This window comes from Oryx dammah, unplaced genomic scaffold (genome assembly GCF_014754425.2).
Source record: "Oryx dammah isolate SB20612 unplaced genomic scaffold, SCBI_Odam_1.1 HiC_scaffold_29, whole genome shotgun sequence".
Classification (NCBI taxonomy): Eukaryota; Metazoa; Chordata; class Mammalia; order Artiodactyla; family Bovidae; genus Oryx; species Oryx dammah.
Genome location: NW_024070213.1, coordinates 19,380,540 through 19,405,250, shown reverse-complemented (window position 1 = coordinate 19,405,250; position 24,711 = coordinate 19,380,540).

Below are 24,711 nucleotides of genomic sequence, written 5' to 3'. Positions count from 1 at the left end.
TCATACCAAAGCCCAACAATACCAGGCACCTAGGTGTGGTTGGACGCATGGAGACCCATCATATACTTTAAATATTAACCATTTTGAATGGTTTTTCATAATGTGCACCAGCATCAGATTGCAAATGGTCTGGAAAGCTGAAAATTTGACAGGTTATTCTTGTGGAGACAAATTGGTATACTTAGAGATACTTGCTATTGTATCTACCAAACTAAAGCAAATGATTTTAAAGGGACTACAAATATTTGAATATTAAGATTTTTAATACATGCAGGAATCCACAGTGAGTAGGTATTTTGCTACAGTATTTGCTGTACATAGACATGTGAGTTTTGTAATATTTCATTTACTTATTTTTTTCTAATTTTTATTTTTATTTGATTTTAGTTTTAGCATGAATATAAAGTTACTTAATTAGCAAATATTTAGATTTGTATTAATTATATAAAAAAAGAAGTTATGTAAGAGTAGGCCTGCCCTTCCCAGGTGACTCAGTAATAAAGAATCTTCCTGCCAGTGTAGGAGATACCGGTTTGATCCCTGGGTCAGGAAGATCTCCTGAAGAAGTATGGCAACCCACTCCACTATGCTTGCTTGGAGAATCCCAAGGAGCCGGGCAGGCTATGGTACATGGTGTTGCAAAAGAGCAGGCACAACTTAAAGACTAAACAACAACAAGCAACAATAAGCATAGAAATGGGAGCCTAAAGGCATAAAATAGAATAGTTTTGTAAAGCACATTTTGATAGTCGAATTACATTTCTATTAAAACTAAAAGACCTGTGTGGTGGCTAAGAAGTGCTTGGCAAGATTTCTTGTGATCTGGATTCAAATTACCATTGACAGAGCAAAGGAGGTCATTAGAGAAATATGGTCTTGAGTACAAAAATATCCAATTAGTGTGAACTATGTAATTAGACTAAGATTATACAACATTTTCTCAATATATGTAAACCAAAGAACTGTGTATCACAGAGTCACCAAAAGAGCAAGTTAACAAACTAGTTAAAAAACTAGACTGTGAAAGACGTAGAGAATGAAAAAGATAAAGTACAGACTGGAAGAAAAAATGTTCAAAGCACATATTTAGTAAAGGAGCTGTGTTCAAAATATACAGTTCAGTTCAGTTCAGTCACTCAGTTGTGTCCGGCTCTTTGCGACCCCATGAATCACAGCACACCAGGCCTCCCTGTCCATCACCAAATCCCGGAGTTCACTCAAACTCACGTCCATCGAGTCGGTGATGCCATCCAGCCATCTCATCCTCTGTCAGCCCCTTCTCCTCCTGCCCCCAATCCCTCCCAGCATTAGAGTCTTTTGCAATGAGTCAACTCTTCTCATGAGGTGGCCAAAGTACTGGAGTTTCAGTTTTAGCTTCATTCCTTCCAAAGAACACCCAGGGCTGATCTCCTTCAGAATGGACTGGTTGGATCTTCTTGCAGCCCAAGGGACCCTCAAGAGTCTTCTCCAATACCACAGTTCAAAAGCATCAATTCTTCGGCACTCAGCTTTCTTCACAGTCCAACTCTCACATCCATACATGACTACTGGAAAAACCATAGCCTTGACTAGACAGACCTTTGTTGGCAAAGTAATGTCTCTGTCTTTCAATATGCTATCTAGGCTGGTCAGAACTTTTTTCCAAGGAGTAAGCGTCTTTTAATTTCATGGCTGCAGTCACCATCTGCAGTGATTTTGGAGCCCCAAAAAATAAAGTCTGACACTGTTTCCACTGTTTCCCCATTTATTTCCCATGAAAATATACAAAGAACTCTTAAAACCCAAGATAAGAAAATACATAATCCAGTTTTTAAATGAGCAAAATATCTGAACTGACCTCTCTAGTAAAGATATATAGATGGCTGCTGCTGCTGCTAAGTCGCTTCAGTTGTGTCCGACTCTGTGCGACCCCATAGACAGCAGCCCACCAGGCTCCCCCATCCGTGGGATTCTCCAGGCAAGAACACTGGAGTGGGTTGCCATTTCCTTCCCCAATGTGAAAGTGAAAAGTGAAAGTGAAGCTGCTTAGTCGTGTCCGACTCTTAGGACCCCATGGACTGCAGCCTCCCAGGCTCCTCCGTCCATGGGATTTTCCAGGCAAGAGTACTGGAGTGGGCTGCCATTGCCTTCTCCGATACAGATGGCAAATATACACATAAAATGTGCTCAACATCAGATGTCTTTGTTGTTGTTTAGTCCCTCAGTCATGTCCAACTCTTTTGACTCCATAGACTACAGCACGCCAGACTTCCCTGTCCTTCACTATCTCCTGGAGCTTGCTCAAATTCATGTCCATTGAGTCAGTGATGCCATCCAACCATCTCATCCTCTGTCATCCCCTTATCCTCCTGCCCTCAATCTTTTCCAGCATCAGGGTCTTTTCCAATGGGTCAGCTCTTCAAATCAGGTGGCCAAAGTACTGCAGATTCAGCTTTAGCCTCAGTCCTTCCAATGAATATTCAGGGTTGGAAATTCCAAATGACAGCAATAATGAGCAATCATTACACGCTTATTAGAATGACTAAAATCCAAATTACTGATAGCATCCAGTGCTGATGAGGGTGTGGAAATACAGGCACTCTGGTTCATAGATGGTAGGAATGCAAAAAGGTACTTTAGAGGACAGTTAAACAGCTTTTTACAATTGAAGCAACCTCTTAGCGTATAATACAATGATTACACCCGATGATTCACTCATCTAAGTGACTTGATAACTCATGTCCATAAAAAACCCACTAATAAACATTTATAGCAGCTTTATTCATAATTTCTGAAACTCAGAAGTCTAGATGAGATATATAGGCACTGTCTGCACTTTCTGTTCAATTTTTCTATCACTTAAAACTACTCTAAAAAAAATAAAGTGTATGAATTTTTTTTTAAAAAAAGCAGAAGAAATAGAGCAAGATCATAGGACAAGTAATTAATACAATGTTTATAGAACATTCTACAGTTAAATTATATTCAAAGAATTTTAAAATATTTATTTGGCTGTGTTGGGTCTTAGTTTTGGCCCAAGAGATCTTCTGCTGCAGCCCACAGGCTCAGTAGTTGTGGCACAGAGGCTTAGTTGCTCTGTAGCATGTAGGATCTTAGTTCCCTGACCAGGAATCAAGGTGGATTCTTAATCACTGGACTACCAGGGAAGTCCCTCAAATACTTTTTAATTCTCACAGTCAGCCCATAAAATGTTTTAACCTAATTTTAGACAATAATTAAATGTGAAGAAAATATTATTTCTATATAGATTGTTGATAAATATCAACATAATAAATTAATGGCATAAGTGCATTCCTAATTTATGAAATAAAATTCAGCTTCCAAATCTTCCTGTCTTACTGTCTTTTCATTTCATAAAGTTGAAAGATAATAATGAGATGAGTTAAAAATTAATTTTTAAACTGCACTAAGTCAAAATAGCAATTGATTCATTTAAGCACTGAACTCTTCCCTGCAATAAAAATAAAAGTGATTAATTAGGATATATAATGACTTCTGCTTATTTTTCTTTCCTTCTTCCCTCCCTTCCCTAACCTAACTCAATGAACATATTTTAGAGTTCTCAATGTGCCATATAAGGATGGGAATCAATAGTGAAAATACAGAAAAATGTATCTCAGTCTCAGTTCAGTTCAGTTCAGTCACTCAGTCGTGTCTGACTCTTTGCATCCCCATGGACTGCAGCATGCCAGGCCTCCTTGTCCTTCACCAACTCCTGGAGCTTACTCAAACCCATGCCCATTGAGTTGGTGATACCATCCAAGCTTCTCTTCCTCTGTCGTCCCCTTCTCCTCCCACCTTCAATCTTTCTCAACATCAGGGTCTTTTCAAATGAATCTGTTCTCGCATCAGGTAGCCAAAGTATTGGAGTTTCAGCTTCAGCATCCAGTCCTTCCAATGAATATTCAGGACTGATTTCCTTTAGGATGAACTGATTGGATCTCCTTGAAGTCCAAGGGACTCTCAAGAGCCTTCTCCAACACCACAGTTCAAAAGCATCAATTCTTCAGTGCTCAGCTTTCTTCACAGTCCAGCTCTCACATCCATAGATGACTACTGGAAAAACCATAGCTTTGACTAGATGGACCTTTTTTGGCAAAGTAATGTTTCTGCTTTTTAACATGCTAAGTTGGTCATAACTTTTTTTCCAGGGAGCAAGCGTTTTTTAATTTCATGGTTGCAGTCAACATCTGCAGTGATTTTGGAGCCCAAGAAAATAAAGTCTGCCACTGTTTCCATCATTTCCCCATCTATTTGCCATGAAGTGATGGGACCAGATGCCATGATCTTAGTTTTCTGAATGTTGAGCTTTAAGCCAACCAATTCACTCTCCTCTTTCACTTTCATCAAGAGGCTGTTTAGTTCTTCTTCACTTTCTGCCACAAGGGGGGTGTCATCTGCATATCTGAGATTATTGATATTTCTTCCAGCAATCTTGATTCCAGCCTGTGCTTCATCTAGTCCAGCAATTTCATGATCTCAATCTCAAGGGGTCTATAAATTTGAGACAGGGAGCGGGGAGGGAGGGAGTTTCAGGATGGGGAACACGTGTATACCTGTGTCGAATTCATGCTGATGTATGGCAAAACCAATACAATATTGTAAAGTAATTAAACTCCAATTAAAATAAATAAATTTATATTTTAAAAAAATTTAAGACAAAATCAGAAGCAACTCCATTTTTGGAACATTAAATATCAAAAAAATCTATAAGGATAACATTATCTGTTCTATTAACTTTATTCATCCCACTGAATTTCTTCTTGAATATCATTAAGGCACTTATCTCTGGACTTTTTTTTTCTTTAGTCATCACTTCTGCCATGACAATCACACCTTATGGTGAGTGATTTCATTGCCACTAACTGCTTGTTTTTCCAGAGCATATACCTAATTAACTGTTCCATTCAACTGATTAAATTTCATCTTCTTTCTTTCTGCATTGAGTTGCATATATCTCATGTAGGGAGTCAAACTCTCTGGTGCTAATTTGCATCAGGATCTCTAATCTCACTTCAATTCTTCAGTTCGGTTCAGTTGCTCAGTCCTGTCTGACTCTGCGACCCCATGAATCGCAGCTTCTTTGTATTTTTAAATTGTACTTGATTTACAATGTAATATTAATTTCAGGTGTACAATATAGTGATTCAGTATTTTTGCAAATTATATTCCATTGAAAGTTATTACAAGATAATGGCTACAATTCACTATTTTATACAATATATCCTTACTGTTTATCTATTTTATACAGAGTAGCTTGTGTCTCTTAATCCCACACACTGAATTTGACCCTCCCCTTTCCCTCTCCCCTTTGGTAACCACAGTTTGTTTTTTATATCTGTGAGTGTTTCTGTATTGCATATACTTTCAGTTGTATTATTTTTTAGATTCTACATATAATTAATATAATACAGTACAGTGCTCTGATTTACTTTAGTGCATAATATTCTCTACATTCATCCATGTTGCTGCAAATGGCAGAATTTCATTATTTTATACAACTCAATATCCTCAAAAATCCAATCAATAAATAAGCAGAAGACCTGAATGGACACTTTTCCAAAGAAGACATACAGATGTCTAACAGGTACATGAAAAGATGCTTAATATCAGTAATTACTAAAGAAATGCAAATTAAAACAACAAAGATATCACCTCACATCTGTCAGAATGGCCATCAAGAGCAAGTCTACAAGTAAGTGTTGGAGAGGATGTGGAGAAAAGGGAACACTTGTACGTTGGTGCTGGGAAAATAAATTGATGCAACCACTGTGGAAAACAGTATGGAGATTCCTCAAAATAAAAATAGGACTATTATATGCTACTGATTTTTATATGCTAATTTTGTATTCTGCAGCTTTACTAACTTCATTAATTAGGCTTAATAGGTTTTTGGTTGAGTCTTAAGGATTTTCATTTTGCAAAATTATGTCATTTTACTTCTGCTTTCCAATTCTGATGTCTTTTTAAAAATTAATTAATTTATTTTAATTGGAGGCTAATTACTTTACAATATTGTGGTGGGTTTTGCCATACATCAGCATGAAGCAGCCATAGGTGTACATGTGTCCCACCATCCTGAACCCCTCCCACCTCGCTCCCCACCCCATCCCTCTGTCCCAGAGCAGCAGCTTTGAGTGCACTGCTTCCTGCATCGAACTTGCACTAGTCATCTATTTTGCATATGGTAATATACATGTTTCAACGCTATTCTCTCATATCGTCCCACCCTCGCCTTCCCCCCATAGTCCAAAAGTCTGTTCTTTAAATCTGTGTCTCTTTTGCTGTCTTGTATATAGGGCCATTGTTACCAGCTTTCTAAATTCTATAGATATGTATTCATATACTGTGTTGGTGTTTCTCTTTCTGGCTTACTTTACTCTGATTATAGGCTCCAGTTTCATCCATCTCACTAGAACTGACTCAAATATGTTCTTTTTTGTAGCTGAGTATATATGTACCATTTCATTGTGTATATGTACCACTATTTCTTTATCCATTCATCTGCCGATGGACATCTTGGTTGCTTCTATGTCCTAGCTATTGTAAATAGTGCTGCAGTTAAGACTGGGATACATGTGTCTCTTTCAATTCTGGTTTCCTCACTGCGTATGCCCAACAGTGGAATTGCTGGGTCATATGACAGTTCTATTTCCAGTTTTTTAAGGAATGTCCACATTGTTCTCCACAATGGCGGTACTAGTTTGCATTCCCACCAACAGCGTTAAGAGGGTTCCCTTTTCTCCACACCCTCTCCAACATTTATTGTTTGTAGACTTTTTGATGGCAGCCATTCTGACTGGTGTGAGATGGTACTTCATTGTGGTTTTGATTTGCATTTCTCTGATAATGAGTGATGTTGAGCATTTTGCCATGTGTTTGTTAGCCATCAGTATGTCTTCTTTGCAGAAATGTCTGTTTAGTTCTTTTGCCCATTTTTTTATTGTGTCATTTATTTTTCTAGTATTGAGCTGCATGATCTGCTCAATGCCTTTTATATCCTTTTCTGGCCTTATCACCCTAACTAGGACTATACATGTTGAATAGAAGTAGTAAGAGTGAGCATCGTTGTTTTGTTACTTGGGTTAGAAGAAAAATTTTCAGCCTTTCACCACTGAGTATGATGTGAGCTTGTCATATAAAGCCTTTATTATACTGAGGTAGGGCTTCCCTGGTGGCTCAGATGGTAAAGAATTCACCTGCAATGCAGGAGACCCATGTTTGACCCCTGGGTCTGGAAGATACCCTGCAGAAGGGAATGGCTACCTACCTGCTCCAGTATTCTAGCCTGCAAAATCCCATGAACAGAGGAGCCTGATGGGCTACAGTCCATGGGGTCCCCAAAAGTCAGACACAACTACTGACTAAGCACACATACACATGTTCTTTCTATACCTTAATTGTTTAGAGTTTTATCACAAATTGATGAATTTTGTCAAATCTTTTCTTGTGTTTTTGATATTATCATACTGTGGTCAGAATGTAGCCATTCCTTTTACCCTTCAAATATAGTCCTTCTTGGTCTCTGTAGTCCAAGGGAGAATTTCACCCTCACCCGCATATTCTAGGATTTTCACAACATGTCTTATCTGTGGATAGTTGCTAGTTGTCTTCTTTGAGGGTGACTGGAATCAGAAAAGATCTATGTTTCCATTTTGGTGGTATCACTCCTCCAAGATTTTTCTTTTAAAGGTGTTCAAAATTAATGATGTTTCTATTAATATGTCACCTAGCAAAAGAAAATGCAAAGATTCTCTAGCACAACTCTTTCATATCAAGTTTAATAAGCTCTCATAAATAAATTAGTGAAAAAAATGAAACTCTCAGAGTCAAAAGCAAAGAAACTAAAAACTATGCACACAAGGGACCTTAAAATGAAGCGGCAGGAATAAAAATGACAGTAGGAAATATTTACAGAATTATTACTGTAATAATCAAGAACATGTAAATTAATTGTATTTACTGTGTTCAAAGAAATATAAGACAAAATGGGCAATGCGTTTAGAGAACAAGAAACTTAAAATGATCAAGGAGATTTGAAAAAACACTAAATAGAATTACTAATAAAACAGAATATTGGATAAGTTTACCTCTAATTTGACACAGATGAGGAGAAAATTAGTGAACTGGGAAATATTTCTGAAGCCACTGTTTAAAATATAGCACATATGACAAAAAGATAGAAATTATGAAAAATAAATTAAACATGTAGCAAAACAGCATTTTAGAAAGAGTGAAGAAAGAGGCAGATGTGCCTTCTGTAAAATTAATAGCAAAGACTTTTTCAACCCAGTAATAATAAGAGACCAACCCATAGATTTATGAAGTCTAATTAACTTTAATCAAATAAAAGAGAGAAAAATAGTTCACAAAAATCACATTATAATAAAAACTGAAGAAGATCAAGAACAATGATACATTTCCAAAAGCAGCACTAGGAAAAAGTCTTTGAATGTGTTGTTTATTCCCCTTCTGAATATGCATATCATTTATCCTTGCTACATTTTGAGGTTATATTAAAAATTATCTTAAAATTATGATTACTGTTGAATTGAAACTTTTAATTGTTATTAAAAATCCACCTTAAATACTATATTTTGCATTAGGGTGTATTTGGTCAGGTATCAAGAGCTTTTATTTGATCGGTGTTTGCATTATTTCTTTTTATTTTCAACCATCATGCATCCTTATCTACTAGGTATGACTTCTTTAAATAACACACAACACTTAAATTTTTTTAATTTACACAATAATTTTTATCTTTTAGTCAGGACATTTAAAGCATCCACATTTACTTTTGAGGCATTTTATCTTTTTAATCAATATCATAATTTTGCACTTTCTGTTTGTCCTGTCTATTGTTTTATTTTCCCCTTATCTTTTCTTGTGCATTTATTTTTCTCAGTTTATGTTTCCCTCTATAATTTTTGAAATTATTATTTATTTTTTCTTTTTAACCTTTCTCAAATTTAAAGTACGTGGACTTAAATTATTAATGTCTATAAATGATCATTATCTTTACTCACCTCCAAAAAATACAAGACCCAAGAACATTCATAGTCTCCCTGTCAAATTACATTCTTGTGCTATGAAGTTCATTTCTATTGATCAAAGGTGAGGACAGGGGCCTTTGTGGTCACTGTGGTGTGTATATCTCAGAGCACACATTGGGCTGAGAATGAAATTTCACATGTACATACTTTAATTTTTTCAATAATAAAAAATATGTTCATTAAAAGTAGCAACACAAAAAGGAAAACTACATATGTAAAATTAAGACTCACCAAGTTAGTCACTTAAATATTATTATATTTCAATCCTAAATTACCAGGTTAGACGCATATTATTAAACTGTGAGCACATGGATAACAACAGATATTTTTTCTACCAAATATAATATAGTTTGCAATAATTTGAACTTTTTTTCTATTTATCACAGAACATTCATATCAATATTTGTAGAACTGTCTCATTTATACTTAATGACTGTGAAAGTTTTATGGTAGGAATACATTATAATTTATCTCATTATTTAACTTATTGATAGTTACATTGTTCTTTTTACTTCTTTAAACAAAACATCCATTGGTCACTTGAAAAACAAAGAAAAGTTATGAATAATTATTTCAACAGAAGTTGTGTTGCGGGAACAGAGTTTTATATCATTTTCATTCCCTCTAAGGTACATTTTAACAATGATTATGAATATTTATAACCACAAAAAAGATATTTTAAAAAATGAGTATTTGTTACATTTTATTTGAATACAATATATCACTTATTTATATAACTGTTTTCATATTCTTTGTTCATTTATTTTTGAAAAATAATAAGGCAGAGAAAAGATCATTATAGTTAATATAATTTTAAGGTTTGTCTTTGGAAATAAAGAAGAGCTTCATTATACATAGAAAAATAACAAAGTTAATCTATTGGGGCTGAATTACATTGCCTTTTATTTTCTTCAGTGTAAAAAGTACTTTACATATTAACTTTAGAGTAAACATCCTGTCTGATGTTGCATATGAAGAGATCTGTTTCCTTGATCCTGTTTCATTCTGACCCTCTGCTAATCACCTGATCCATGCAATCTGAATTCAACTATGGAACCAAAGACACCAGCACTGTCCAGCCCCCGTCCTGGTCATCAACGTTTGCCAGAGGAATTGCATGAACTAAATACAGGTAATGCTGCTATTGCTAAGTAATTCCTTTATTTACTGAGAAAATAATATTATAAATAACTAAGTCCATAGCTAGCTACTTTTAGAAGAAGAGTTAAAAACTTTTTGTTCTTGCAAATGAATTTTAGATTTTCCAGTGGAAGGGAATTTAAAATACAATCACTGTTTGATGAGTAAATATTTGTAATGGAGTTAGATTTAATATTATTTGGAAAAATATGATTGATTTGGTGGTGTGAATTCTGCTTTTCTTGTACTGAAAGAGTACATATTGCTAAGAAAATTTATCTACCTAGCAAGAATTAGATGATTTTGTTTCTCACACTCCTTTCATGAACATTAAATTCAACTGTAAGAAGGAGCATATGTAGACATTTAAATTATAGGTACTTAAACTAATTCTTAAATTTCTATTCTTTCTGCAACTGATATTACTTCAGATGCTATTGTCCATTATATTCTTATACTTACTATTCTAAATACTACTATGACTATTTTTATAATAATAAAACTTATTGCATGTTAATTGCTTCAAGCACCATGCTATTGACTTTATATACATTAGCTTAATCTCCACAATATATATATGGATAAATACTACTGTTATTCTTATTTTATATAAGAAACTAAGGATAAAAAAAACTTTGCCACAATTCACAAAGCAATTGCCTAACTGAGAAAATTTTTAAAACTTTGTTATAAGTCTAAAAATAGGGACAATTTATGTTTCTAACATGCATTTAATTGTCATTATAAATATATGTATATATACATGTGTATATACAAAATTACAATTATTTATTGCATGCATTTTTCTAACATACTTTCTAGAGTTTTGTGATGAAAGTGTAACATACTCAGAACTCAAAGTTCATGATTCTTCAAATATTCAGAAGAGAAAACTAACTAGGATTTGGAAAACAAAAGGTAAAAAATGTAAAACTCTAGACTCCCATTTTTGCCTTCATATTTTAATGAGAAGTCATGAAAATGAATATGGACTAATCTTTCAAATGGAAATCATCCCTCATACACTTTTAAGCAGGTCATAAGGACCCAAAGTCAAGTGTTTAGAGCAAATGGAAATGAACAATGAACTACTGATCATTTTGCTCTGAATAATCAACCATGGCTTAAAATGATGTACCAAAGCCATAGAATAAAGACTTTTTCTAGATATTTTGTGGGTTGATATTTTAGCTTTGCAAAAAGTAAGTGCTCCTATTATGCTACAATATTTCTAAAAACAAAATGGAGTGTGGGAGATATATCATAGTAACCAGATTTTATCAAAACTATCACAGAGTATCTGTCAAGGTCAACAGCTAATGCAGAAGTTTTATTCTTAGTTCTGCTACAAAGATGGGGAAAAAATTGTTTAATTAAAGGAAGATGATGAATTAAATCCCTTATAGGATTTCTGAAGTTCTCTTTTTGATTGTAAAATGTCTTTACTAGAAAACTTCTTAGTTCAACATTTCTACATAAAAATATTCATATTTCCCTAGCTATATCCAAATCTTCAAAATAATGTTTAAAGTTTTCCTTGCAGAGTGGGAATACCAATAATGCAGTACTCCTCTGGGTTTAGATTTCATTCAAATTCTGATAGGATGAACATTCCTAGCCAAAATTCTTTCTAATCCCAACTCCTCAATCCTGGTGAAGACTGAGGAGATCATCATGGTGAACTACTTTTTTCTCTTTGGGCAGAGTCTCCATGGTGCATTGCTACAGTGATATTTGCCTTGCTTTATTTAATTGTTCTTGCACTAGCTGCATTTATGATAGCTAAGGGTAAGTATTTTTCAGTTTTTTCATTAACTTGTTAAAAGTTACTAGAATAGAGTTCTGAAGCATTTGAAATTAATTCTAAGGATTTGCTAAAGTTATTTTTCTCATTTGTTATTTTAGTTGCATAAAAGTAATTTTACCAATTCACTTTTGGAATTATCAACAATAGCTTTGTCCCAGGTGAGCTTATCAAAGATGTTAGTGGATAGCTGTGCATTTTGGAAAAAATGAAAAATAATAGCAACATTCTTTATGTTATTGTATTTTTACTGACATTAGACTTAGCAACTGTGAGAGGTAAGAAAACTTGGAGATATTTATAGAATTTATTATTTGGGCAGTTAAAAACTAACTGTAAAGACATCAAGTCAGGAATTTGAAAGAAATAATCTAATAGAAGAAATAAAATGATAATGGGCAGAGATTCATCAAAAAATGAAAAAAAATATTATCAGGATATTGGACCAAGTCTGTATATTGCTTGAACTCAGTGTCTTAATATTAGAAAATATATTAGCTTTAAAAAAATAGACTCATAAATGGTACTATCTGCAAACCAGAAATATTAAAATTCCTTCAAATATAGAAAGGTAATTTATGCTTACAAAGCAGAGAAAACAACAGCACAAAACATATGAATGATAAATTTTTTCAAAAGTTATAAGTAGATCTAAATCAGTAGAATATAGTATAATATATAATTTTCAGAAATAAACATAAAACTTTGTGTACAATGTAGAGAAATGACAATGTAGAGAAATTAAATATAGCTCTATTCTATAGATAAATATCTATTTGGATGCACAAAGATGGTAATTTTTAAGAATGAACTTGAAAAGATTTAATAACAAAACATGAATCCTAGATAAACTGTTTAGTAGCTAGCAAAAGATCAAAGAGTCCCATTCAAATTCATAAGGCAAGCATGTGCTGTGCTATGCTTAGTCACCCAGTCATGCTCTTTGCTCTTTGCGACCCCATGGACTGCAAGCACACAAGGCTTTCCTGTCCTTCACTATCTTCCAGAGTCTGCTCAGATTCATGTCCATTGAGTCGCTGATGCCATCAAACCATTTCGTCCTCTGTCTTCAATCTTTCCCAGCATCAATGTCTTTCCAATGAGTCAGCTCTTTGCATCAGGCTGAGTTTCAGCTTCAGCATCTGTCCTTGCATTGAATATTCAGGGTTGATCTCCTTTAGGATGGACTGGTTGGATCTCCTTGCAGTCCAAGGGACTCTCAAGAGTCTTCTCCAGTACCACAGTTCGAAAGCATCAATTCTTTGACACTTGGCCTTCTTTATGGCCCCACTCTCACATCCATACATAACTACTGGAAAAACCATAGCTTTGACTAGACAGACCTTTGTAGGCAAATCAATGCCTCTGCTTTTTAATATGCTTCCAAGGAGCAAGCTTCTCTTAATTTTATGGCTGTAGTCATCTTCCACAGTGATCTTGGAGCCCAAGAAAGTAAAGTCTGTCACTGTTCCCATTTTTTCCCATCTACATGCCTTGAAGTGATGAGACCAGATGCCATGATCTTCGTTTCTTTAATGTTGTTTTAAGCCAGATTTTTCACTTTCCTCCTTCACCTTCATCAAGTCTCTCTTTGCTTTCTGCCATAAGGATGGTGTTGTCTGCATATCTGCAAAGAAATCAATGATGTGGGAAAACCTTTTTAGGTACAAATATTTGAAATTAAATACTGAAATTATCAGAGAAGGAAATGACAACCCACTCCAGTATACTTACCTGGAAAATTCCATGGACAGAGGAGACTGGTGGGCTACAGTCCAAGGGGTTACAGAGTTGGACATATCTGAACAGATACAAACACGCACACTAAAAATATATGTAGATGATGTGCTTTCTTACATAGATATACCAAAATCTACTGAAAAAAAATTCATAATAAAGACACTTCAATAACAATGCTTGAAACAAAGTTAACAGAGTTTCATTATATACCATCTAGAGCTAACATCCAATATTCAGGTCCACATATTAAGCCTCTCACTTGGCATTTCTTATTTGATATCTTGAAAAACACTTAGCCTACAATATTTTTAAATAGACTTTCTTCCCAGCCATGATCCTTACTGGCATCAGGGGGAAAGAACCAAATACTTTAATATTGTTGTCTCTCTTGGCACCTGTCATAGTGAGACAAGCCTAGGAATCATCTGCGTTGTTTAACTGCCACTAATTATTCCAACTTAGTGAATAAGTACATTTCTCTAAAGTTGCATTATTACCCAGCTAATCTAAGCAATTCTTTCTCTCTCTCTCTCTCCTTTAGTCTAGGCTATAAACCTCCTAAAGGTCTACCTACAATTCACCCTTGACCTCCTCCATTAAATTTCCAGAGTAACTTCTTCAAAATATAAATTTTATAAACTCACCAGACTTAGCCTATTAATACTCTAAATTCAATATAAATTTTAAAATCTTTAACATGGTATATGAAGTCCTTCCTTACTTGGTCCATGGTTTCTATCCCAGCTAGTATCACATACTTTCTCACTCTATGGGTTCCAGTCACAGGTATCTTTTAGTTCCCTGAATGACTCATAGTTTGTATTACCATGTAGCATTATAAAAACAGGGATCATTTTAATAATGAAAATAGATGATGCTAATAATTACTCTAGGACAACAACATACATCAGGACTTCTCTGTGTAGACTGATGTTAACTATAACTTTATCTGTAATCCTTCTTGCTACAAAGCATATGCATAGACTGCTTTGTTTTTTACCCGAAACAGCCTTTCTTCTATGTAGCTATTTCTTCTAAGTAGCTAATCCTTTAGTAGAGTAATCAGTTAACACTATCCACTTATAACTAAGCCAGATTTCTCTGTTACAATATCTTAATAGTGATTCATTTGTAGTACCTTTCACAGTCTCACCTGTGTAATTATTTGTGTGATTATTTACTTAAGATCTGTCTCTCCCACTAGCTTGTTAGCTTCTTTAGAAAGAACCCATGTGTATATTTGCTCTACATTTTAACCTTTGCTTTTGAAAACTATGTTATCACATTAGAGGTACTTGGTGAATTTTTTATTAAATAAATTAATACACCTAATAAATGCATATGGCTTATGTAAAAGAGATTGTAATACTTTTAATATTAAAAGACATAAAGAAATACATCTAATGAACTCAGTATATATTAAGTGTACCTTGGTGGGAAGACTAATACTGTGTAGATAATTATACAATTCTAGATTTATTGAAGATTTACATGATCCCAATTCATGTGTATCTTCACGACAAATATGTTAATTATAAACTATGTTGTTGCTGTTCAGTCACTAAGTCATGTCCAACTCTTTGTGACCTGCAGCACACAAGGCTTCCCTGTCCTTCACTGTCTCCCGGAATTTGCTCAAATTCATGTCCATTGAGTTGGTGATGCTATCTATCCATCTCGTCCTCTGCAGCCCTCTTCTCCTTTCGCCTTCAATCTTTCCCAGCATCAAGGTATTTTCCAATGAGTCAGCTCTTCACATCAGATGGCCAAAGTATTGGAGCGTCAGCTTTAGTATCCAGTCCTTCCAATGAATATTCAGGGTTGATTTCCTTTAGGATTGACTGGTTTAAGTCCCATAGAAGTAAAAAAATGATTAGCAAAATGTATATTGAAATATATTAACAAGAGCGACAGCAATCTAGTCTTTCCAGGTACCAAAACAGTCTATAAAGCTAAAGATAATTTAACATTATAGTATTGCTATAAAATAAATATATTCAAAATAAGAAAAAAGAAACAGCTTAATCATAAAATCATATGAATATGTGTACCTATGATATAGATATATTTAGCATTTTCATTTGCTTGTTTTTTAATCTACATCCTGGCTTAAGTGATATTCAATCCTTACTATACATTTGCCTTTTCGGGATTTTCTCTTCTCTGTAGACTCTTTTTTTGTTTGTTTGTTTTTTCTTTTCCATTTGGAGAAAACCCTTTAACATTCTTTTAGGGTAAGTTTAGTGCTGCTGAATTCTTTTAGGTTTTGTTTGTCTAAGATGTCTTTATCTCTCCTGCTTCACTCAATGATAATCTTGCTGAATATGGTATTTTAGGTTGCAGGGTTTTCCCATTCAGAACTTTGACTATATCACCCCATTCCCTTCCAGCCTCTAACTATGCAGAGAAATCAGCTCATAACCTCATGGGTGTCCCCTTGTGACTGATTCTTTGTTTCTTCCTGCCTTTAGAATCCTCTATCTTTAAATTTCACCATTTTAATTGTGGCATGTCTTAGTATAAGTCTGCTTGGTTTCATCTTATTTGAAACCTTCTGTGCTTTGTGTACCTGGATATCTGTTTCCTTTAAGTTTAGGAAATGTTCAGCCATATTTTCTCCAAATACATTAAAAAAAATTTTTATTAGAGCATAATTGCTTTACATTGTGATGTCAGTTTCCACTCTACAGTAAAGTTAATCAGTTATATGTACACATATATCCACTCATTTTTAGATTTCCTTCCCATTTAGGTCACCACAGAACATTGTGCTAAATAGTAGGTTCTCATTAGTTATCTGTTTTATTCATAGTAGTGTATATATGTCAATTCTAACTCCCACCTTCATTCTACTCCCTGACCCCTTTCCCCCTTGGTAACCATAAGTTTGTTGTCTGAATCTGTGACTCTGTTTCTGCTTTGCCAAAAGTTCATCTGTACCATTTTTCTAAATATCACATGTATTCATTAATATACAGTATTTGTTTTTTTCTTTCCAACTGATTTCACTCTGTATGATAGTCCATCCATGTTTCTGCAAATGGAACTATTTTGTTCCTTTTTATGGCAGAGTATTATTCCATTACATATATGTGTGACATCTTCTTTATTCATCCCTCTGTAGATGGATATTTACATTGCTTCTATGTCTTGGCTATTGAAATAGTGCCTCAATGAACATAGGGGTGCATGAGTGAAGTTGCTCAGTTGTGTCCAACTCTCTGCCACACCATGGGTTGTAGCCCACCAGTCTCCTCTGCCCATGGAATTTTCCGGGCAATAATACTGGAGTGAGTGGCCATTCCCTTCTCCAGGGGAATCTTCCTGATGCAGGGATTGAATCCAGGTCTCTGGTATTGCAGGCAGATTCTTTACCATGTGAGCCACCAGGGAAGCCTCATAGCGGTGCATGCATCCTTTCAAATTATGGTTCTCTCCAGATATATGCCCAGGAGTGGGATTGTTGGGTCATATGAAAGCTGTGTTTTTAGTTTTTTCAAGGAAACTCCATACTGTTTTCCACAGTGGCAGTACCAATTTATATTCCTACCAACATTTGGGAGGGTTCCCTTCTCTTTAAATACATTTTTGATCCCCTTCTCTCTCTTCTCCTTCTGGAACTCCTATTATGTATAGTTGGCATGCTTTATATTATCCCATAGACCTTGCATGTTGTTTTTACTTATTTTTTGTTTGTCTTTCTGTCTGCTATTTTGATTGGAATTCTAACTTTCAGAACACTTAGGCATTCTTCTGAGTCATTTAGTCTGCTATTCATTGCTTCTAGAGTGCTTTTTAATCTCAGAAATTGAATTGTCTATATTTGATTGAGTCTTCTTTATACTTTCTAATTTCTTATTAAAATGACCTAAGATCAATTCTCTTCCCTAATTCAGTTAGAATTTTTATTAGTAATGTTTTACTCATTATCTGGTTGGCTGATTACCTCTGTTTCATTATTCAGTTTTCAAGGGTTTTCTCTTGCTCTTGCAATTGATAGTAGTTTCTTTGCCTTTTCATTTTATTTAACTTTCTCTGTCTCTACTAGTTTAGGCGAAACTGTTGCCTATGGTGTCCTTGAGGCAGTGAGTTGTGCGGGAGCATCCTCATGTAGACCGAGTACCCTCCTATTTGGTGGGAGAAGTGGATTTGATGAGGATGCCAGTCACATCTTTCCTCAAGGTGTGCTGGCCTCCATCACCTTGGTAGGAGGTGTGGTGGTAATGGGGTAGCTAGAGGCTGATTAGGGTGTGAGTCGGGACTTCCTCTCTGCTCAGTGACCATAGTCGCCATGTTGGGGCAGAGTCTGCTTCCAAGTGGCTAGAGCAAAAGTCTTGAGGGTCGAGTTCCAGCTGGTTCTGTGTCCTTTGTGTGCTCTTCCTTTTCCCCACTGGGGACTTTGCCCCAGAGGCAGGGAGTGCTGAAGTAGACGAGGCTGGTGTACTTAAAGATGTCTGATGTGCTGCCTGTGTAGGCATCCATGGCTTCACTCAGACACAGCCCAGAGTCACACCTTTTCCCTTGCTGTGGTCATCCCAGATCCAGTGCTAGTTTATGGCATGGGATAGCAGGGGTTGAAGTGTTTGCTTGACTGGGACTGTGGAGTGTGGTGTGGTGGTTGTGGAAAAATCAAGCAGCTGCGTTGCTATCAGAAGCCTGGGCTGCTTTAGGGGTGCTGTTTGAGTAAGCACCAACAGCGACCACCACTGCCCCACCTGGACCACACCCTGGACCCTGTGTTGCCTCTGTGTCCTTAGATAAAGACTTTTCCTGGGTCCTGGCTATGCTAGATCCGGTGTCAAGCCATAGCATGCAGTGAGTGAGAAATCTAGGAGCACAGTGAAGCAGCAGCTGCTGCATCAGACCTCTTTCCGCTTTGTTTGAAAGCACTTGGCAGGCACGCCAGCATCTACCTTACGAGTGGAGTTTAAGCTGCTTCAGCCCCTCTTAACGCCAGATCTTCTCCAACAAGCCTGGGGGGCTTGCATCCTCCATGTAGGACCCCTGGGCTGCGACACCTGGACTGTGGCACAGCCCTCTCATGTCCCAGGGTGAGTGTTCACCTGTACAATCTCCCTGTTGCTCTTAGTCTCCTCCCAAGGATACAGGTTCTGGTTTTTTTTTCCAGTCTTACCCAATTCATTCTTGTCGTCTTGGTTGTATAGGAGTACTTCTGCCAGTTTCCAGTTCATTTTCCATGACAATTATTCCACAGGTAGTTGCATTATTGATGTGTATGTAGGGGGCGGTGAATTCCTTGTCTTCTTACTCTGCCTTTTTGATCCTCTTCTAGTACATTTATTATGAGTCCAGCAATGCATCTGAGACTCAAACTGCAGTACTATGGTCGAGAGAATTTAAAGTCTTCCTCATATGAGCCTACACTTGGCTGATTGAAACTTTATGTCCAACAAGTTACATGATCTTGTAGTTGGACTAGGATCAGATCTCTAAAAAGTAGGCATGCAGAAGGATTTTCTTTACAATTTGTGTGAAGTCTCCAAATTCTCTTAGAAGCAACCATAGGCCATTCAGACTAAATAAAATAAATTCAAGTTAGGAGCATTCCAGTCACTCTAATTTTTTCAAATCAAGTTTAGCCAACTAGAGGGCCAGATTCTCCAAAACAAAGCAAAATACATCATGCGAAATGATGTGGGTTAGAGTTTTCATATTTGGAAATAGAAATATGGATGTTAAGAAAAATGGCACAATTTTACAAATTGTTTATCTTAATGAGCTTGAAATTTAAAATATAAATAATTGATAGCTTGAAGATCTTTGAAAGGGTAGCATTAGTAAAGCTGTGTAATGGGGGTGTTAATTTTAGAGGCATCTTGAGAAAAATACTGGATAGTGATAGAGAGTTTGTAGAATATTATAAAAGTTCCACATAAAAATAATGAAAACCTGAATGGGGAAAAGGTTATGGTGCTGTGAAAAAGTAAATAGATATGTGAAGCACTGTAGTAATAGAATAAACAGTACTTTGTGACTGAATGGATGCATGCTATGTCAAAGGCATTTGCTTCAGAGGCAACTTTGGTCATTATGTCCTAATTGGATTTACTAATTGCTTAGAATAGCATCAATCAGATGTGGAAATCTGCAATGATTAAAGCTTTGGTCATTACCTCATAAACGTCTGTCGTAAGAAAAATGTTTTATATTTAATGTCAGTTATTTGCAAGTGATAATTCCAATTTACTCTACAGCTAATCATTTAAAAAATAAATGGATAAATTATATTTAAACTTTTCTGAACTTCTATTTTATTTGCATTGTCAGAGGTTTAAAAGTGATAAATCTTAAAATGTATTTTCATTTGTAAATTTTACAAATTCCAGTTAATTGTCTAGAAGAAATTCTGAATACACAGCAAAACAATAAGTCAATTGTGGCTGGACGTTGCAACACAATATAGCAAAACAGAGGTAAGTATTGAATTACAATGAGAATCGTGCTATCAATGTAAGTTATTTAAATTTAGATGTATATATACAATTAATAAATACAAAATCAAAGTAAGTAACTATGGCTTACTTTTCAGAAAAATTCTTAAATATCATGGGCTTCTCTTGAAGTTAGGGAGGATAATTAAAAACAATAATACAAAAATTATGATACACAGAGTTAGCATGGGTGACAAAGTTATCCTCATGGATGCATTTTTTCTTGTCAAGGTAATTGGTCCTTCTCTGAAGAAAATTGATACCTTATTTCTGCTGAAAATAAGATTTTGGCAGCAAGGAAATTGTCCTGAAGCCCTGAGCTCCAGTCTTATCAAGACATAAAGAAGAACTGGAAATGTATGGCACAATAACCCTCCTTACATTTTCTTATACAGAAGATAATTACAGAGACAATTTTAACATTTTGTGTTTATTCAGGCATGCTAAACTCAACATATTGTAATAACTGAAGATCTCTTAATCAAACCCAAACATCAAAATATGGGCTTAAATGGTTAAGTGATTTTTAAATTTTAAATATATTTGTACATAGAAGTAAATGCTAATATATTAAAATCTCAGACCCTGGTAAATAAACGAGAGGAAACCACATAGCACATATGCACTAAGGAGCATTTAGTCACAATCAGCACTTAAAAAATACCTAACATTTATTGATTGCTTCTAATGTTCCCAATACTAGTTCAGTGTATCACATATTAGATCATGTACTGCCCCAATAATTCCTACAAAACTGTATTATCTTTATGGCTGTCATATTAATAAAGAAACCGAGATCCAGAAAGAATGAGGAATTTTCCAAAGTTGTATAGCTAGTAAAAAATAGAAACATAATTTAAGCCAAGATAGGTTTACTCTAGAGATTACACATGGAACCTTTATGCTATGCTGACCTCAGAACAATAAGTCATGTCAGATCAAGATGTAACAATATTGCTTCTTCAGAAATAGTGAGGGCTGCAGATTTACATTTTTCCTACCCAGCTGTATCTTTCAGAGAGAAACAAATGAGAAAAATAACTTTCAAGAATGAAATATTATACTAGCTCTTTATAAAGAGTATGTTATGAATATTTTATACTAATCATTCTCTGGAATATGGAAGAAAGAGACTAATAAAAGTGATATTTTTCACCTTAGTAGACTCCAGCAAGCTTAAAGAATATAGGTCTCCTTTAATTTTAGTTCTCATCTACTATGTGACTGTATATTATTTCTTTTTTTATTGCATTCAAGTTCTGTTATTGCCTTTAATAAAGACTTCCGTCTATAGCATGATGATAAGTTGATTGCATATATGCTGACAATTTCCGTATGATGCCCTTGGGAGACACACCTCATAGCTTCAGCGTTCCTCCCTGCCAAGGCTGGCCTCTGCTCTAAATAATTCCTGACAATCTTTCCCAGTTGCATTGCTCCCATCTCAACCACACAAAATGCTCTAAATTGAATTTATATACACAGATCATTGGGCTTCCCGGGGCTCAGTGATAAAGAATCCACTTGCCAATATAGGAGACTCAGGAGACGTGGGTTTGATCCCTGGGTTGGGAAGATGCCCTGGAGGAGAAAAGACAACCCACTCCAGTACGCTTGCCTGAAAAATCCCATGGACAGAGTCTGATGGGCTACAGTCTATAGAGTTGCAAAGAGTCAGACACCATTGAGTGACTGAGCATGCATACATGTCAATAGTGAACTCTCATCTTTCAGGAAAAACAATTTTTAAAATGTATAAACAAAGTAACACATTTGTTAAGGCAGTGTCTCCTAATGATCCCTTACCTCAGAATGTGATTTTGTAAATACAGGTTACCCATAACTTACAGTGGAATAGCTAATGTCTGTGAATATTCCAAAACTGATAGAAGATATCAAACTACATAATGCCAAAGCATTCTGAATTCCTGTCAGGTGAACAAAATAAAAACAGTGTTACGTATATCATGCTTAATTGCTGAAAACCAAAGATAAATGGAAGCTGAAAGGCAGGCAGTAAAATACAGAATTTATATATTTGTATATTTATTTTTTAATGCTTTTCTTTTGTCTTTATTGAGTTTGTCACAACATTGCTTCTGTTTTCTGTTTTTTTTTTTTTTTTGCCCACGAGGCACACGGGATCTTAGCTCCCTGACCAAGGATTAAACCCACATCTTCTGCATTGTAAAGTCGAGTCTTAACCACTGGACAAACAGGGAAGTACAGAATTTACTTTTAAAGAAGTAATTAGTAGCTAATATATAAAAAGAAAAAAGAAAGCATAAAAGTATTGAAAGACAGTGTTATACAAAACTCTATCCCCAGAGAAAAAATAATTATATGAGAATCACATGAAGATATACTTATATTCCATAGTGAAATAAAGATAATTTAAGATAGGTAGAGAAAAATTGTCATTACCTTAGGTCTATGCTAAGGATATACTATAATGTCCATTAGAAAATAATCCCAAATGGAACCTCTAAGATTCAGGATAAAGGGCAATGAAATAGGTAAATGCAGGTGTAAATCTAAATGAATAGTTATTATATAAAACCATAATATTAGTGTCTATAGTTTAAAATTGCATAAGCTTGAACTACACTGTAAATGTTGCATTTAAATTAAAAGGAGGATATATGGAGTTAAAGGAGAAGGCAATGGCACCCCACTCCAGTACTCTTGCCTGGAAAATCCCATGGACGGAGGAGCCTGGTGGGCTGCAGTCTATGGGGTCGCTAAGAATCGGGCATGACTGAGCGACTTCACTTTCGCTTTTCACTTTCATGCATTGGAGAAGGAAATGGCAACCCACTCCAGTATTCTTGCCTGGAGAATCCCAGAGACAGAGGAGCCTAGTGGCTGCTGTCTATGGGGTCGCACAGAGTCGGACACGACTGAAGTGACTTAGCAGCAGCATGCAGTTAAAAGGACCTAAGGCTATGGCCCAAAGAGTAAAGAATCTGCCTGCAAGGTAGGACATACAGGTTAAATCTCTGGGTCAGGAAGATCCCCTGGAAATATTGCTTGGGAAATCCTATGGACAGAGGAGACTGGGGAACTACAGTCCACATGATCACAAAAGAGTTGGATGTGACAGCAAAAACAACAAGAAGGCTATTAAAATGTCTAAGAAGAGGTAAAGGAATTATTTATCTTGGGCATTACTAGGTCAAGAATGCATGTTGAAATTTTTAGTTATTTAGAATAACTGCTAAAACAATAAAATATTATGTAGTTATGATGCTAATGAAGGAATTAATTAGTGGAATGATAATAATTTAGTGGATAATTCTTTTTCCTTAATTTCTTTATCTGTTTATTCATGTTTGACTGTGCTAGGTCTTCCTTGCTGAGTGCAGGCTCTAGAGCTGAGGCTTATTAGTTGTGGCACAGAGGCCTAGTTGTCCTGCATGTGGAATCTTCCCAGGCCAGGGACTAAACCAGTGTCCCCCTCATTGGTAGGCAGATTCTTAACCATTGGACCGCCAAGAAAGTCCAAACAGCTAATTCTTAATTAACAGATAATATTCCACAAAATCAATGAGATAGAAGATTTCATATCAGCATCATTCTTAGACAAAGACAATCAATCTGAGGGTTACAGGAGTTAAAGCAAGAATTTCAGCCTTATCCTTTCTGGGTATTCAGGGGTCCATAAAGTATTGAGGGTGGATATTGGAGTATGAGAATGAATAATTCTAATCTCAAAAATGGAAGTAAGCTCAAATGCCTCCAAGTCAGAGTTTTCTTGTATTCTCCTTTTCCTATCAACTACTTTCATTTGCAGACTAATTTTATTTACTTCTGTCAATTGGTCATTTATTTAAAAGCTACTTCAGCTCCCTTGACTTCTTCATAGTTCTTAATAGGTTCATTTATCTCAGATGAATATATATAGTTTAGTAGCCCATAATGTAATTTTCTCAGCCTCTTTTTCTAGAAAAAGAACCATGTGGTTTTGTGTGAGGAAGCCACACTAAGGAACTTCATCTTTGTGTAATCTAACTCATTTATTTCAGTTTCAAGTAATGGCCTAAAATAAATTTTCAAGGTACTTTTTGCTCTATTTCTCCCCCTTAACATGTGTTTCTGTAAGAACTAGTTTATTATCTTTGTGAGGAACTGATGGTAACTGATTCTTCAAATCATTTTAATAGCTGAGGCTCCAAATATACTTATTATCTTAATTTCTACTTTCAGTGAATTTTCTGCACTAGGATTTTGCAGTCCCTAGACATAATTCCCATGATTGTCTTATTACTGACTACTCTATTTAGGTTGACTGCCTCATCATTGTTCTCTCAAGAGAAAATGTGTATAACTCACCCTAAGTTTGTTGAAAAGAATATGCTTCACTTCCAAAAGGCCATTATCTTGGGAAAGAGTAGTTTATGTTGCATGTTGATAATAGTAATAAACATGGCAGACACTGCAGGTAAAAGCTGAAGGACTCTACAGATCTATATATACCTGGAGCAAGAGGTAGAGGAAGAGACATACAACAGATCGTCTAAAG